The sequence below is a fragment of the Phoenix dactylifera genome, chromosome 4, assembly GCF_051530095.1.
Source record: "Phoenix dactylifera cultivar Ajwa chromosome 4, Ajwa_hap1_PhDact_Kaust_v1.1, whole genome shotgun sequence".
NCBI classification, from domain to species: domain Eukaryota; kingdom Viridiplantae; phylum Streptophyta; class Magnoliopsida; order Arecales; family Arecaceae; genus Phoenix; species Phoenix dactylifera.
In genome coordinates, this window is record NC_143193.1 from 31,208,112 (window position 1) to 31,226,326 (window position 18,215).

Sequence of the window (18,215 nt, forward strand, 5' to 3'; positions counted from 1 at the left end):
GAATTCAGTCTGAAATTTTTCAGTGCCGGAGACGTCTCTGGCAAATCGCAGAGACGTCCCCCCAGGCGAGATATCTCGCCTTAGTCGCGGAGATGTCTCGGGGACCGAACGAGGGTTTTTAAAATAGGTCGAAACAGCTCGAGCCGACCCGAGCTTTCCCTTTCATCCTCGACAAAAACAAAAACCCTAGCCTCCATTTTTCTCCAACACAAACCCTAGCCTCTTTCTCCTCATTTTCCTAGGATTTCCATTCAATGGCACCCAAAAGAGCTAGGAGGACTGGTGGGAGGCATCCTAGGGCAGCGGCCGACGGTGAGGAACGGAGGGAAGAACCTTCCGCGCCGTCTCCTCCGGTTGCTCCGCCGACCACAACCATTTCCTGTGCAAATCGCACAGTGACAACCGGGAGGTACATAGATTTTCATTTTCTAGATAATGAGGGGTTCTCTATTGGAGAGAGACTCCGAGCCCAAGGGTGGGAGCACCTTTGTACCCTCAATACCTCGACCTACCCCGGCCTTGTTAGAGAAATGTTTAGTAATATGGCTTTAGGGGACTTAGGGTACACTGCATATGTCCGGGGGACATTAGTAGAAATTAATGAGGACATCTTATCCACTGTTTTGCAAATCCCTAAGGACGGTGAGGCTCCAACCTCACATCCCCAAAGGAAAATAGCCCTAAACTTACTTTTAGGACGAGAGGACTGCGGCCCTCTTGATGTAGTGAACTCACAAGACCTAAATGCCGAGATGAGATTACTTTTAAGTATTGTCAACCAGGTCTTGTTTCCTAAAACCGGTCGCTTCGATTTTGTTTCGGAGCGAGATTTAGTTATCATGCACCATATCCTACTAGGGATTCCTCTAAACCTCCCTAGACTCATGTTAAACTACATTGCTCTATGTCATAGGTATTCTAGGTTTAGTATACCCTATGGCATGATATTTACCCTAGTATTTAAACACTTTAAGGTTCACATTCCCGAAAATGAACCTGCAAAACCCTTGAGAAACACCGACTACTATAATGAGGGCACAATGCGAAGAATGGAGTTTCAAAAGGTAGATGGGTCTTGGGTCAAGGTACCAAAAAGAAAAGCTCAAACCCTAGAGCCTGAGATCCCACATCAGGAGTCTGACCACCACTCTCCTCCACCCAGCCACATGGATTTCCCTGATATACCCTCCAGCTCAGCTGGACCTTCCACATCCATGCCACCACCTCCTCCAGTCAGTGGGCCCTCCTTCCTATCAGAAGACTAGATGCGTACCTTAGCATCTGTCATTTGCCAGCAGATGAGGGAGAAAATGAGATCCATGATCTCTACTGAGTTGGTCCCCATCAGAGCTTCACATGAAGGGCTTCTACAAGAGCTGAAGGAAATTAGAGCTCAAATTGAAGCTACAATGCAAGAAATAGTTGGTGTGGGTGCCACCCAAACAATCAGATCAATTGAGCTAAAGGACAGCTTGAAGACCATTTCAAAGAGTCTTAAAGAGTTGACAAGCCCAGGAGGAAATGTGGGCACCTTGGTTGCCCAACTTAGAGGAAGAATTGAAATGGCAACCATAGAATTTGAAGCACTCGTGGCAGCCTTCCATAAGTCACAGGGAAATCAGTTCAAGACTCTAATGGATTCAATCAATGCATTTATAGATGCAGCTTGTAGGGCTTATGAGCAACGTCGCCGCTAAGGGACTTTTTGTAGACATCTAGGGATCTTCTTTTTGTATACCCTAGGCTATTTTGAAACACTTTTTGTAGTAGAAATCAATACTTGTAATGATTTCTTTTTTTAATTATGTACTGACTTCAAAGGTTTACAATGATACATGAATACAATTTCTTTTAAAACCTTGTGTATGTGCTACTGTGTATGTGATTCTGTGACTGTGTATGTGTTTCTTGTGATGTGCCATAAAAATCTCATAACATACCTTAAGTATTCAAATTCAACACAACTTATCCATGCATATGACACAGGGGGAGCACATCTTGTGATAACTATGTTAAACAAAAAGAGGAGTCTGAAATGAATTCCAAAACAAAGGGGGAGTGATATGAATGACTAAAATTCTTTAATAGAAATAACTTGGACAGGGGGAGCACAACTTGAATCTCCTTGAGTAGTTCATAGAAGGATAATTTGTCCCCTTCATTGTTGATGACAAAAAGGGGGAGTAGATATATAGAAGGGGGAGTAGAACCAAGAGTAGAACCAATATGGATATTGGATACATTGGAATGCAAAATATGAAATTCATACTCCAAAGTTGAATTAGAAAAGATAAAATTGAAAAATATTGGCTTTTAGATAATTGCCCTTCTGGAAAAGAAAGGGGGAGTCAAAAAGAACTTAGTTTTCAAATTTTAACTTAATTCAAATTCAGTTGATATGCTAAAATTGCTTAAGAGCTATAAAGATCAATCTTATGCATAATGATAGAACTAAAAATTGACTATTTTGAATTATGCACACTGTATCTAGCTCTAATCAAAACATTATGCTTGTACATCTGATCAAATACTGTGTATATGTTTAAATTTTGAATTTTGCAAATACTCAGTGTTTTGTCATCATCAAAAAGGGGGAAATTGTTGACCCCCTAATGGATTTTGATGAATACAAAACACTAGAGTATAATTTTATTTATCTTAACAATTTAATTGAGGGTTTCATGTATTTTATTAAGAATATTGTTAAGAAATGTCTAGGCAAGTTCCCATGATTTTTTAAGGACTTATTGAAGAATTTTTGAGATGAAAGAAAAAGTTCAGGGACAGCCGAGATGTCTCCGGGTTGTCTCAGAGACGTCTCTGGCACAAACAGGAAGAACTAGCACGTCTGGAGACGTCCCCGGCACCTGCCGAGTCGTCCCCGCGATAGCGGAGTCGACTCTCTCAGTAGCGGAGTCGACTCTCTCAGTGGCGGCAGAAAGGCAGTTTTCAAGAGATATGCGCGAGACGTCCCCACCGTACGCGGAGTCGTCCCCGCAAGTAAAAAGCAGACTTCCCGAGTCGTCTCCGAGGTAGCGGAGTCGGCTCTCTCAGGGTTTTCCAGAGGATGTCATTTTCGGTGATAAGGCAGCGGAGACGTCCCCTGAAAGAGCGGAGTCGACTCTCTCAGAGAATTCCAGAAGACATGTTTTTCGGAGTTATAACAGCGGAGTCGTCCCCAAGGCAGCGGAGTCGTCCCCATGCAAAAAGTGCAAACAAGCCGAGACGTCCCCATAAAGTACAGAGACGATCCTCTCAGAAAAACAGAAAAACAAGGATTCAAACGATACAATTCCAGAGTCGTCCCCGTAAAGTGCCGAGTCGACCCCAAACAAAGTGAAAAGTAAATTTATACAGCCGAGACGTCTCGCGTTGAAGCGGAGACGTCTCCGGAGCGCCTGGGACGCGACTGACAACTTTTGCAGGTTTGGTTTGAATTTCAAATCTCTTTTACTTTATCTCTAACGGCTATATTTGCTTTTTGGGCTATAAAAGGGACCTCTTAAGTGCTTCTCAACAACTCTTCACCAACCCAAAGCTAGATCATTTAAGAGAGAAGCAAGAAAGAGAAGTTCAAGGGAGTGAGTGCATTCAAGTGAAGAAATCAAGTGCTTTCAAGCTTCCCAAGTGATTTCAAGCTCAACCACTCTCTTCCGCTCGGGATTCAAAGCTCATACTCAAGCCTACGCGATCCACATCGGAAGAATCATCATTTCCTACGCTTCCAACGGCAAAAGGATTCTTCCGGGTTCTATTGTTTATCATTGTCATATTTGCTTATTTAGAGCTTTTCAATCCTTTGTAAAACCTTTCATTGTGGTGCTTGTTCCAGTCAAGGGACTTGGAACAAGGGAAAGGCGTCCCAAGCCTAAGTGAAATTGGGGGTTATAGGGTTTGTTATTAGCCCGGTGTAAAACAACGAGTTGGGTAGTGAACTCGCAAAACTACCGGACTGTAATCTTGGATTATAGTGGAAATTCCCAAAGGTGCTTTGGGGAGTGGATGTAGGAGCAGTGGAAGCTCCGAACCACTATAAAACCTTGTGTTTGCGATTGACCTTTCTCATTCCTCTTTCTTTACTTTAGTTCATACATTTGTGTGTTTTATTTTTAATTAGGCGAAAAGTTTTAAAACACCCAATTCACCCCCCCTCTTGGGTGACCATCTCTGGGCAACATAACCCAATTAGGAGTCATGTTGATTCATTAGATTAATAATTAATTAGGACTTAAGAAACCCTAATCAAATTAGGACTTATTTAATTTTAGTCCTAATCCAATTAGGACTCTAATTTGAATCCGAAGTCCTAATCCGATTAGGACTCTAGGAATCCTACTCCAAGTAGGAATCCAATTTTAATTCAAAACTCCTAATCTAATTAGGATTGTAGGAATCCTATTCCAAGTAGGAATCCCAGTCCTACTCCAACTAGGATTCCCAGTCCTAATCCAATTAGGACTCTGGGAATCCTACTCGAAGTAGGATTTGTGTTTAAGTCCAATTAATTAATTCTCTTTGTTCCTTCTTCAACTGAATATCAATCTAATTGATTACTTGTGATTCCTAATCACGATTCAACCATCGGATCGGTCAATACTTCTAGTGTGTGTGACCCCATAGGTTCTACTTTGACTGGTAGTGAGATATATTATGATCTCTATCACAATATCATTGAAAACTCCTTTCAATGGATTGGAACGATTTCAACTCTACTCATTCGGATTTATCGATCATCGAGATAATCCCTGTGAGTCCCACCATCCACCAGTGACACCTAGCAGCATGTAGTGGCTACCCAGTAGAATAGAATGATGAACCTCTAGGTGCAGCTATCATGTGATACAGTCCTACTATCGTGGATCCCTACAGGACGGAGGTCATGGATAACTTGTCAAACCCCTTCGTCTGTCATATGTCAAGATTTATTCGACTCGAGTTCGTTAGTGAAAAACTCTTTCTCCACTTTATATTACTGCTCTGGCCAAGATCTTAGAACTCAGTCTAACAAATCACATAGGATCACTCCTCTTCTATCAAGGTCGATAGATTCCATGTGAGTGCATACCCTACTCCTACAGTGAACTTACTGCAGCCAATCTACACTACAAGGACCCATATGACTAGAGACCATGTATACGTGTAGTCAAACTACAATAACCTCACTGTGAGTAGCTGAAGCACCGCAGGTCAAAGGACCAGTCATACTACTGCAACATCAAGCAAGTCACTGACGAATGGATAGACATCCAAGTGACTTCTTGTCTTGGTCACGCTCAGTACCCTTGTTCTCTAACAAGCACCTGCACTATCACTTCAGTGTCCCTACACTGTGGACTCAAGTCTCGTCCATCCAGAAGAAAAGTGATCTGTGCACTGATCGGATCGATCACCGTCCTCGTGATGATCCATTGATCAGGAGCATTTAGAAATTAATCACCAATGATACATGGCTCAAATTCTCAACTCTGGAGAATATGCATCATCATCTTATTAATTTCTTGGACGATTCATAGACACATAAACAATATGAATGAAAAGAATGCCCATTTATTAATCAATAATAATAAAGTCAAGTACCAAATTATGTCCTAGAATTAATAATGTGTCAGCCAGATTGGCTTCTAGGGCATACTTCTAACAATCTCCCACTTGCACTAAAGCCAATCAGCCATAAACCTAAGCCCCATCTTCTCAAGATGCGCTTTAGTTTTCTGCCGACTTAGCTGCTTAGTGAATGGGTCCGCCACATTTTCTGTGGAGTCTACTCTCTGATCCTCTACTTATTTTCTTTCGAGGTAGTCGCTTATTAGGTTAAACTGACGCTCTATGTGCTTCGATTTCTGGTGAGACGTTTGGCTCCTTAGCTAGTGCTATGGTGCCTTTGTTATCGCAGTAGAGTGTTATGTTATCTGATGACATTACACCTAACTCTGCAATGAACTTTTTAAACCAAAAGATTTCCACTGCACCCTTAGAGACGGCTTAACATTCAGCTTCTAAGGTAGAATCTATAATGATCGGTTGTTTGGAACTCTTCCAATTTACTGAACCACCATTGCACATATTCTGATGTAGACTTTCTATCATCAATATGTGTGCATCCTTCAACCTTCAACTCTGATCTTCTCCCAAAGACCAAGAACAAGTCCTTGGTTCTTCTCAAGTACTTAAGACTATTCTTCACAGCTATCTAGTGCTTTTTGCCTGGATCTGATTGACATATGCTCGTGACATTCACAGCATGTACTATATCAAGTCATGTACATAGCATGGCATACATGAGGCTCCCTATTGCTGATGCATAGGGGATCTTGCTCATGCGTTGAATCTCTTCAGATGTGTTGGGTCACATCTTCTTAGAGAGATTAATTCCATACCTTAGGGGTAAGAGACCCCTTTTAGAGTTTTCCATGCTGAACCTTTTTAGCACTTCCTCTATGTACATCTTCTGTGATAGGCCAAGCATCCTTTTAGATCTATCTCTATAGACCTTTATTCCCAAATTATAGGATACTTCTCCAAGGTCTTTCATGGAGAACCTTTTTGACAACCTGACCTTGACCGAGGTTAGCATGGGAATATCATTCCCTATCAGGAGGACGTCGTCCATGTACAGTACGAGAAATACAACAGCACTCCCACTAACCCTTTTGTAAACACACGGTTCCTCTTCATTTTTGATGAAATCAAACGTTTTGATTGCGTCATTGAAACGAGTGTTCCAACTCCGAGATGCTTGCTTTAGTCCATAGATGGACCTTTGCAGCTTGCAGACCTTGTGATCTCCATCACTGAAAGTGAAACTCAAAGGCTGTTCCATATAGATGTCTTCATCAAGATATCCATTCAGAAAAGCTGTTTTCACATCCATCTGCTAGATTTCATAATCATGAAATGCTGTAATGGCAAGTAATGTTCGGATGGATTTCAGCATGGCTACAGGTGAAAAGGTCTCCTGATAGTCAATGCCCTCGCGCTGACTATACCCTTTCGCCACAAGCTTTGCCTTATAGGTCTCTACCTCTCCATCCGAACCTGTCTTCCTTTTGTAGATCCATTTTCATCCAATAGGTACAATACCTTCTGGTGGATCTACTAAGGTCCAGACTTGGTTGGAATGCATGGAGTCTAACTCTGACTTCTTAGCTTCCAACCATTTCTCGGAATCGATATCAGATATCGCCTCGTCATAGGTTTTGGGATCCTGCGTGTGATCCCTATCTCCCACTAGGAACATTTTCTCGGTATCCTCTTCTAGTATACCTAAGTATCTATCGGGAGGATGGAAGACCCTACTTGATCTGCGAGGTGGTTGAGGGACATCGTGTACTGGCTCTGTATTAATGGGTTCGATAGGATCCATGACTCGTTGCTTTTCAGAGACTTTCTCTTCAAGCTCAATTTTCCTCCCACTGCCTCTATCAAGGATAAACTGGTTTTTCCAAGAAGATGGCGTGACGGCTCACAAACACATTGTGATCCTCTGAGACGTAAAAATTGTATCCTAATGACTCTTTAGGATATCCTATAAAACGAGCACTTATGGTCCTAGCCTCTAACTTGTCTGCCTGTAGTCTCTTGACGTGGGCCGGACATCCCCAAATCTTGGTTTCTTACCATGTCATATCTCATATGGTGCGGTAGGAATGGACTTTAGAGGAAACTCTATTCAACAAGTAAATAGCTGAAAATAGGGCATCTATCTAAAGAAACAAGGATAAATCAGTGAAGCTCATCATGGACTGGACCATATCCAATAGGGTCCGATTCCTCCTCTCTGACACTCCATTGAGCTGAGGTGTACCAGGAGGAGTCCATTATGAAACTATACCATTCTCCCTGAGATAATTACGAAACTCTCCATTAAGGTATTCACTTCTTCGATCCGATCGAAGAACCTTAATGAGTTTTTGTGCTTATTTTCTACTTCATATCTAAGCTTTTTGAACCTTTCAAAAGTTTCATATTTGTGTCTCATACACATATCCATACCGTGAGTAATCATCGGTAAAATGAAGTAAAAAATTACAACCCCTAGCCTGCACATCGAATGGGCCACACACATCAGTGTGTACTAGGGTAAGTATTTCAGTGGACCTCCCTGTGTCCTACAAAGGATAATTTGGCCATTTTTTCTTGAAGGCAGAATTCACAAATCAAATATGACTCGAAAGTCAATGAGCCCAAAAGCTCATGTTTCTCCAATTTGTTTATTCTGTCTTCTCCTATATGGCCAAGCCTGAGGTGCCATAAATACTTTAGATTTATCTCATTTTTGGATCTATTAGATCCTATGGTATTTACTGTTTGCTCAGATATATTCACAGATACATCCATATGTATGTGATAGAGACTGTCAATTATAAAACCATGTTGAATCAATTTATTTTTAAATAAAAATCTTTCTGTGCTAAATAAAATACAGAAATCAAATTTCTGCTAGCAATAGGTAACAGTCCCTAAGTATCCTGAGCATATCTGACATACCTTCTGAAGGTCTGTCACCCTTCATGTTCTTTATGCTTCCCATGTATGTAGGACAGTTCCTCTTCCAATGGCCGTTCATGATGCAATGGAAACACTTTTCCTTGGAATTGACCTTTTTCTTGGAACTTCCTTACTTGGTGTTTTCTTAGATCTCTGCTTCTTCACAGGCTTCTTCTTCTTCCAAATAGACTATCTCTTGAAAGTAGAAACCAACTTGACAGCGAAAACGATGCCCCTTGAACTTCTTCAAGGTCCCTAAGTTAGTTACCAATTATTTAACAATTCTATTTTGGTGCATACAATCTTGTTCATATGGTAATTTACTATAAACTGTTCATATGAAGCTAGAAGGGATTGTGGGATCAAATCCGTTTGCAATTCCTTGTGCATGGTCATGCCGAGCTTCTCAAGCTTCTCTAAGTCCTTTGTCATGGTCAAACCATGATCATGGACAGACTGTCCATCGCGCATCTTTTGCCTTGAAGAGCCTCTGGGACACTTCAAAACATGCTGCGCGACTCTGATCGCCATACAACTCTTGCCGATGATTTAATATGTTCCTGGCAGTCTTCATGTTCTCATGCTGACATTGTAATTCATTGGACATGGATGCCATTGTGCAGCACCTAACCTTATTGTCATTGTTCGTCCACTTTAGCATGCGTCTTACGCTGATCAGTGATCGGATAGATTGGTAACACGGAGATTCCATGGTCTAGCACATACCCTAATTTCTCATAATTCAAAATTATTTTTGAAATTTGCTGAGCCAGTCTTTATAATTGGGTTTGGTCAAATGGTTGTTCTATAGGATATGAGTTAAAAGTCTAGAAGCTGACTTTATAATCCTCAGAGAGTAAAGATTCTAGTTAGAATTTTGTACTTGATTCTAATTTGTTCTAGGGTCTTTCAGAACAAATGTATCTCCCACTATTTTCTCGAATTCCTCACACTCTCCTGGTAGAAAAACGGAAATCCTACACGACTAGGGTTTCTAGTGGGTACTGCGGTCCCATCGATTTACATGCCACCTCACCTAACAGTTATTGGTGACACATAAATTGATGAATGTACAACTCTTGTACAATGCTTCTCAAGCATGTTGCAGTGCTACTTGGTCTCTAAGCCATGAAGACCTCACCTAACAGTTATTGGTCCCATTTCTTAGTTAAGTCATACCCACCGTATAACCATAGAAATAAAGTCGTCATTGGGTCCTCACCTAACAGTTATTGGTGCCCAACCCCACCTTTACCCTACAACATCTCATGTCTATAGAGAGGTCCAGTCCCCCGATGCAACTTGCCCACTGTGTCCAGCCGAGACAAATCAACATCAGAAAGACCTTAGCAGCTCTACTACGGTGGAAGACCTATAGACTTAATATTGGTTAATCATGTCTTAGTGTTTGCAACTTGAGCTCTTCATAAGAGGTAATCGAACAATTGGCCAGGTAAGCAGGTGGGAGGCTCCCCTTACTCAGAGAGTAAGGTCCTAATTAAGTTTCATGCTTTCCTAGACACCAATTAGATCAATTAATCTAATATGACTCGCTCATGTTGGTTCACTCTCGACTTGATTGAGGAGGTTCTAATTTAGGTCTCAATTGGGTTTGCTACATCACTGGTAAATCTATCTACTCGACTCTCATTCACATCACATGCAAACGGCACATTGCAGGCAGTTATAATCGCAGCAATAATTAAAACTAAACTTTAAATAGGTGATGATCATGGATTCTAATTAGGTTGTATTACAAGCACATGCACGTCAATCGATCAATTGGTCTTCAACTCTTGAATTGGTTCCAAGCCTCCTTGATTCGATCCTTGACCAACTCTTGATCCAATCGCCATCAACCGCTTAGACCCCTGTTCATCTCATGCCTTGTCTTCAACTTGATCGTTGACGTACATCATATCACAGAAATACAACCAGATGTAAAATAAAAATAATAATAAATTACATCTTCTTTTAGGAGGCACGCAGGCCTCTCAAAATATCAAATAAGATGCATGCAAGCATCTAAAAAATTACATGACATTGCAAATCACATCGCAGGTCTTTACATTTAATACCAAAAGGGTTTGAATCCTATGATCATCACCACATGCAGCAATTATAATTTTCAGATCTGAAAACTAACTGATTATCTCATGACATAGGTTGCTGATCATGCTAATCATGATTCTAAACTTTGTAATCTCATTAACAATGCAATTAGAATCATCATCTTATCATATAAAAATCAGCATGCAAAAATCAGCACCCTAGAAAAAATCTGCATGCAGAAAATTTTCAGCATGCATAATCTTTCAATTTTTAGATCTAATAAGCCTACTAATAATTAATCCTTACCTTAATCTACGAAGCCTAGGCTCTGATACCACTGTTATAATACCCCGATCATGCCGCTGAAATTTTAAAAAAATTCAGATGCAGCGGAAGAGGCATGCGCGGGATCAACCGTTCATCGCATGAACGTTGTTCAAAAACCGTTCGTAGATAGATAAGGATTAAAAACTTTTAAAATCTTTAGAAGATCAGATCTTCACCTTGTGCGGGTAGATGATCACCGCAAACTGAAGTTCGTGGTTTAGGATGGAAGTTCGCTTGAAGCCGTTCAAGTGCCCGGCCTCTACGGGTATCCACACGAAGCAGAAATCGATCAAAGCTTCCTTGTCTCCCCGGGGTGCTAGCTCCCTTGCAGAGACAACTTTGGATGGCTGATTTCCTCTCTTTCAATCAACCCTTGATTGTGCTTGAGAGGAGGAAGAAGAAGGAGGGATAGAGAGAAGCGGAACGAAGCCTGCAGCCTTCTTTTATTCTCCCTGCGTTGGAAGGAGGAAGAGAGGAGGAGGAGGCCGCCACCCTTCTTCTTCTTTTGCTCTTGCTTGCGGCTGAATCAAGGAGAGGGGAGAGGGAGGCCACGGCTGCAAGGAGGAGAGCATCACATGCATTAGGGCGTCAGCCCCCTTTCACCTCCTTATAAAGCATCTAGGGCTCCTACAAGTTAGGAGCCCTAGATTTTTTTCCAAGAGGGGCGCCGGCCCCTCTTGTGTTGCCGCACCAATGAAGCAAAGGAGGAGGGGCTTGAGCCCCTCCTTCTTGTGTTGCCCTAATCCTCATGTAATGAGGATTGGGAGCCCCTAATGTGGTTTAGCCCTAATCCAATTAGGGTTTAACCAAATCATGAATCAATTGGGTTCAATCTATACTAGTCCTAATCCAATTAGAACTTGAGTGAACCATGACTCAATTGAACTCTTCAATCCTAACCCAATTAGGAGTCATGTTGATTCATTAGATTAATAATTAATTAGGACTTAAGAAACTCTAATCAAATTAGGACTTATTTAATTTTAGTCCTAATCCAATTAGGACTCTAATTTGAATCCGAAGTTCTAATCCGATTAGGACTCTAGGAATCCTACTCCAAGTAGGAATCCAATTTTAATTCAAAACTCCTAATCTAATTAGGATTGTAGGAATCCTATTTCAAGTAGGAATTCCAGTCCTACTCCAACTAGGATTCCCAGTCCTAATCCAATTAGGACTCTAGGAATCCTACTCGAAGTAGGATTTGTGTTTAAGTCTAATTAATTAATTCTCTTTGTTCCTTCTTCAACTGAATATCAATCTAATTGATTACTTGTGATTCCTAATCACGATTCAACCATCGGATCGGTCAATACTTCTAGTGTGTGTGACCCCATAGGTTCTACTCTGACTGGTAGTGAGATATATTATGATCTCTATCACAATATCATTGAAAACTCCTTTCAATGGATTGGAACGATTTCAACTCTACTCATTAGGGTTTATCGATCATCGAGATAATCCCTGTGAGTCCCACCATCCACCAGTGACACCTAGCAGCATGTAGTGGCTACCCAGTAGAATAGAATGATGAACCTCTAGGTGCAGTTATCATGTGATACAGTCCTACTATCGTGGATTCCTACAGGACGGAGGTCATGGATAACTTGTCAAACCCCTTCGTCTGTCATATGTCAAGATTTATTCGACTCGAGTTCGTTAGTGGAAAACTCTTTCTCCACTTTATATTACTGCCCTGGCCAAGGTCTTAGAACTCAGTCTAACAAATCACATAGGATCACTCCTCTTCTATCAAGGTCGATAGATTCCATGTGAGTGCATACCCTACTCCTACAGTGAACTTACTGCAGCCAATCTACACTACAAGGACCCATATGACTAGAGACCATGTATACGTGTAGTCAAACTACAATAACCTCACTGTGAGTAGCTGAAGGACCGCAGGTCAAAGGACTAGTCATATTACTGCAACATCAAGCAAGTCACTGACGAATGGATAGACATCCAAGTGACTTCTTGTCTTGGTCACGCTCAGTACCTTTGTTCTCTAATAAGCACCTGCACTATCACTTCAGTGTCCCTACACTGTGGACTCAAGTCTCGTCCATCCAGAAGAAAAGTGATCTGTGCACTGATCGGATCGATCACCGTCCTCGTGATGATCCATTGATCAGGAGTGTTGCTGGAAATTGGACCCGGGGGCCGCCGTGAAGCCGGGGAAGGAGGAGCTCCGCTGCTGCAGGGGGCGGACGGCGGTGCGCCGGCTGGCTGCGTCCTCCGCTGCGGGGGGGTGTGCAAGTCCTGCAAAGAAAACCGGTGGCCGGGCTCCCCGGCGCCGGCCCTCCGATGCCTAAGTCAGAGGGGGCAAGTATGTGGAGAGAGCAGGGGAGAGAGTATGTGGAGAAGACAAAGAGAATCTTGTGTTCAATTGTGTCTGTGCTGTTTTCTTCCTTTTTCCCCCGGTCTAGGAGGGTTCTCTCCAGCTCCGGGTTTTTTCTCTGGTTTTTGGTCCTCCCTCCCTTTTCCCTCCAGGTTTCCTTTTATAGGAGGATTTTTGTTACCTGGGAGGTGACAGGAGGTTTGTCCTGTTTTGTAATAATTGGGCACGATTTGGCCCATTAATGGCGTAATGGAGAACGGGACCGGATCAGACCGGAATCAGGGAGTTGTCACGGTCGATCGGACCTGTTGGAGTGGTTGAACCGCCGGCTGTGGTGGGCCTGGGGTCCGTGGATGGTAAGTGCATTTATTACCGAATGAACCGGCGGTCCGGGAGAGCCATACGTTCTGATGGTTCAGTGATCCGGAGATCGTCTTGGGCCGTGTTCATTAAATGCCTGAGTGCATCGGAGACTTGAGGGAGTCTCATGCATTAATGGCAGGTCGTGCCGAACGCCTGAGGAGATCTTATGCCTTGATGGCTTGGAGATAGTGGCAGGTCGCAAGTCATAGGAGTTGTCAAGTCCCTTGGACTTTAGGCGGAGGTTGAACATTTGGTTAAGGCATCGGCTCGGCAAGGGTGCCGAGCCGAGCTGATCGCCCAATGGGGCACCCTGTGGCGGGGCTGCTTTGAGTACTCCTGGTCGGCGCCCTTTAGGCGAGCACCTTCTAGCGGAGCGCCTCGGCGCTGTCTTTGGTCGGCACTTTCTAACCGAGCAGCTTATTTTGGTTGGGCACCTCTTGGCGCGCACTCTGGTCGGCGCCTTCTAGTCGAGCGCCTTCCTGGTCGGCATCCTTTGGCCGAGCAGCTTTCTGGTCGGCACTCTTTGGCCGAGCAACTTTTCGGCTGGCGCTCTTCGGCCGAGCGCCTCCGTGAATGTATGGCTTGGGGTTCTTCCCCCAACACTACCCCCCGACTTCCGAGCTCCAGTTGGCCATTAGCTGGAGCGCGGGAAGTAGCTTTAATTGGGTCATTACGAATTCCGAAAATTTCGATTTACTGCGCGTTTTGAGTTATCGAACGCTTCGAGGTGCCTTTAATAGGCGGCGTCTCTTCTTTCCCGAAGAGCCTCATTATTGGGACACCTTTTGCGAAGCGTCCTCGCGTCGTGGGCTCATGATGGGGCCGCACGATCCTCGATTGCGGACGCCTTTCCGCGCGATCCGATGGGGCGCTTCGACGTTCGAAGCGCTAGCCCTAATTAAATGCGTCGTTCTGTCTTTTAGACCGACACGTGTTATCATCTAACCAGGACGCAGCGCTTTCTTCGCTGATCCGGGCCGTTGGGGAGGTCTATATAAACTCTCCCCCGGCCCCCTGTCCTCTTTCTATTGCCTTCTGCTTCCAGCTTCCTATTCTCCCAGCCTTCCTCAGACCGAAGTCCCTTTTCTCCGGCATCTTTCCCAGGTCCCCCTTCTTTTTGATTTCCCTCTCTTGTAATGGGTTCTTTGCCTAGCGAAGTAGTATCCACCATGAGTGTCCTGGAGGTCGAGATGACCGAAGAGTGGTTTTTCCCTCTTCACGGGTTCCGTTTGGAACCCGCCAGGCGAAGGGATCGGGTAACCGATCCTCCGGTAGGCCGGATCGGAGTGCACTCGGAGTCACTCTGGGCCGGCCTCCGATTTCCTCTTCACAGCTTTGTGAATGAGTTGCTGGCGGTATGCCAGTTGGTTCCGGCGCAACTCACTCCAAACGCTTGGAGGACAGTGATGGGTTTCCTGTCACTGTGTTTACTACAGGGGATTCCTACCTCTGTCAACGTCTTCCGGCGACTTTTTATTTTCAAGTCGAACCCGGGAGACGGGGAGTGGCTCTACATCGCCCTCCGGGTGGGTCGGCCACTTTTTCATGGTGCCCCCTCATCCATTCATGGTTGGAAGGAGAAATTCTTCTTCCTGGGTTCTGAACGGTCCTGGGGGTTTGACCCCAGGTGGAGGCCGGCCCAACTTAAATCCATCAACAGGCTCCTCCAGCTTTCTCCGCGTGAGCAGGAGATCTTCGATACCATCCGCAGCCTTGGGGACGGGATTTTGCTGAACGGCCTCATTAGCGAGGACGCCCTGGTGAACGTGGGCTTGAGCTCGGCACGTCCTCAGGGTAAGGATAGTTACAGCAACTTCTTATTTCCTTATTGTTCTAATGTTCTAATTTTGCTTATCTTTGCAGACATCGCAAAAATGGTGACCAAGAGCGAAGTCCTTTACGCCCGCTTCCAGAAGAGGGCGGCCGAACTCTCAGGAGAACCGACCGAGCCGAGGAAGAAAGCAAAGACCTCGGCGAAGACCTCGACGACCACAACAGTTGAGGCGCGCGCTTCTCGCCCCGTGCGCCCTGAGGCTGGTCGGGGAGAGGGCGTGGGCTCTGGCGGAGCCACGATGGCACTTCCGTGTCCGGTGCCGATTTCGCAAGTCCCTGGTCGGCGAGAAGCTCCAAATTCCGACCAGGGAGGGAGGACCTCAACAGATCTGGCGCTCGCACGCCCCACCTCTACCACGCAGCGGTCCGGTCAGCCGTCTACTCGACCCCAATTCCCCAGCTCTGAGCCGGGGAATAGCCAAGAAGCAACGGGGTCGGCCGCACCCAGGCCAGCTGAGGCCGGTCTGGCGGGTTCTTCGGGTCCTCAGGAGCGGGTGCCTTACGCTCCTGGATGGGCTGTTTTCGAGGGCAACTCGGCCCTCGATAATGCACAAGTGGCGCGCGAAGTTCTTCGGGTCGCGCTGCTCCCGGCCGACCAGGCCAAAATTCGGTCCATGAACTACGGCGAGTTCATGGACTCCGCTATTTGCTCTTCCATCCGAGTAAGTCAGCTTTTATCTCTGTGCAAATTTGTGTTTCGGCTTAAAACTGTTTCTTACATGTCCCTCTTGCAGCGCCTCCACGAGACCGAGACGATGATTCACATCATCCAGGACTATCGGGACCGGGCCCGAAGGCATCAAAGGGGGCGCGAGGAGGCCGAAACAAAGTTCCTCGCGTCTGAGGCCGAGCAGAAAGTGCTTCAAGCGAAGCTAGGGGCGGCCGAAGACGAGGTTCGGACTCTGGTCGTCGAACTTGAAGAGGAGAAGGGCGCGCACTCTTTGACTATGTCTGAAGTGCGCGCCGCGGAGGCCCGCCGGACGGAGGCCGAATCGTCGCTCGCTATACGCGAGCAGGAGGTGGGGGAGGCTCGAATAAAGGTCCGAGATCTCGAGATCCGTCTACTTGACGTGCAATCTCTGCTCGCAGATCGCGAAAGAGAAATAAAGATTTTGGAGCGGAAGGCCGCCTACCACGAGGCTCGAGAGAAGGAGGCCCGGGAGCAGGCCCAGGACGCCGTCAAGCTCTTCCGCGAATCGGAAGAGTTTCGCGACTTGATGGAAGAGGAAGGCGTCAATGGTCTCATCCAGGGCTTCGAGGACTTCCGCAATCAGTTGCGGCGACTTCTCCCAGATTTCGACCTTAGCCTGCTTCAACCAGGCGCTGGGGTCGAAAACCCAGAAGCGGAGGCGGAGGTAGAGGTTCCAACCTCTGGCGGGACCGACCAGGAGGGTCAAGCTGAAGAAGGCGAGATCGCTCTCGAGGTCACCGAGGCAGCTCCCAAAGCCACCGTGGGGGCCTCGGCCGCAGAAGAGCCAACTGTTCCTGAAGTCGCCGGGCCTGAGCCCTTGGTGTAGTTTTCCCCTTTTTTCTATCTTCTTTTTCTTTTTTGTAAGCCGGAGCGGCCTCTATACTTTATTAAGGCCGGGTCCGAGCTCTTGTACTAGGCCTCCGGGCTTTTTGAAATGAATATTCATTTGTGTGGAAACTTGTCTATTGTAGTTTAAGTTTCTCTGCTCGGATCTGTTTTAGGTTCCGAGGATATGGGCTCTAGGGCCTGAGCTTTTCCCGCCACAGGGTTTTGAGTTAGAGTTTGGCTTGCCGAGCTCCATTGCTCGGTTCTTCGACTAATGGTGTAGCAACGCTTGTGCTTATACCAAGGGTTTGGGCTCGGAACGTTTTTCCGAGCCTAGTCCAGAATTCGACTAAGCCCTAGGGCGGTCGTTAGGACTTGGGACTTCTTAATGCGGCGAATTTCGAATCCGAGCCTCGAGTTGCCGGGGCGAACCGGATTCTTTTCTTACAAATGGACTGCATACCCGTCAGCCCGTGACGGGGATTCACCGGACTTGCAACAATGTGCCGGTGTCATGAGCACTTCTTCGCCGAGGCGATCGAAGACGCTTCTCTGCTCGGACTCCGTTCTTGTACCGTGTGCGTCCTGGCGCCGAGGCGACTGAAGACGCTTCTCTGCTCGGTGTCCGTTTTTGGAGGGCGTCGACAGAGAAATCCAATAATAGGTAATGTGAAGACATTAAATAAATAGGTACCTCGTACCGTGTGCGTCCTGGCGCCGAGGCGACTGAAGACGCTTCTCTGCTCGGTGTCCGTTCTTTGAGGACATCGGCAGAGAAATAGATAAAATGATGCAGAAACATTAAATACATGGGTATCTTGTACCGTGTGCGTCCTGGCGTCGAGGCGACTAAAGACGCTTCTCTGCTCGGACTCCGTTCTTCGAGGACGTCGGCAGAGAAATCCAATAATGGGTAATGTAAAAACATTAAATAAATGGGTACCTTGTACCGTATGCGTCCTTGCGCCGAGGCGACTGAAGACGCTTCTCTTCTCGGACTCCGTTCTTCGAGGACGTCGGCAGAGAAATCCAATAATGGGTAATGTAAAAACATTAAATAAATGGGTACCTTGTACCGTATGCGTCCTTGCGCCGAGGCGACTGAAGACGCTTCTCTGCTCGGACTCCGTTCTTCGAGGACGTCGGCAGAGAAATCCAATAATGGGTAATGTAAAAACATTAAATAAATGGGTACCTTGTACCGTATGCATCCTTGCGCCGAGGCGACTGAAGACGCTTCTTTGCTCGGACTCCGTTCTTCGAGGACGTCGGCAGAGAAATCCAATAATGGGCAAT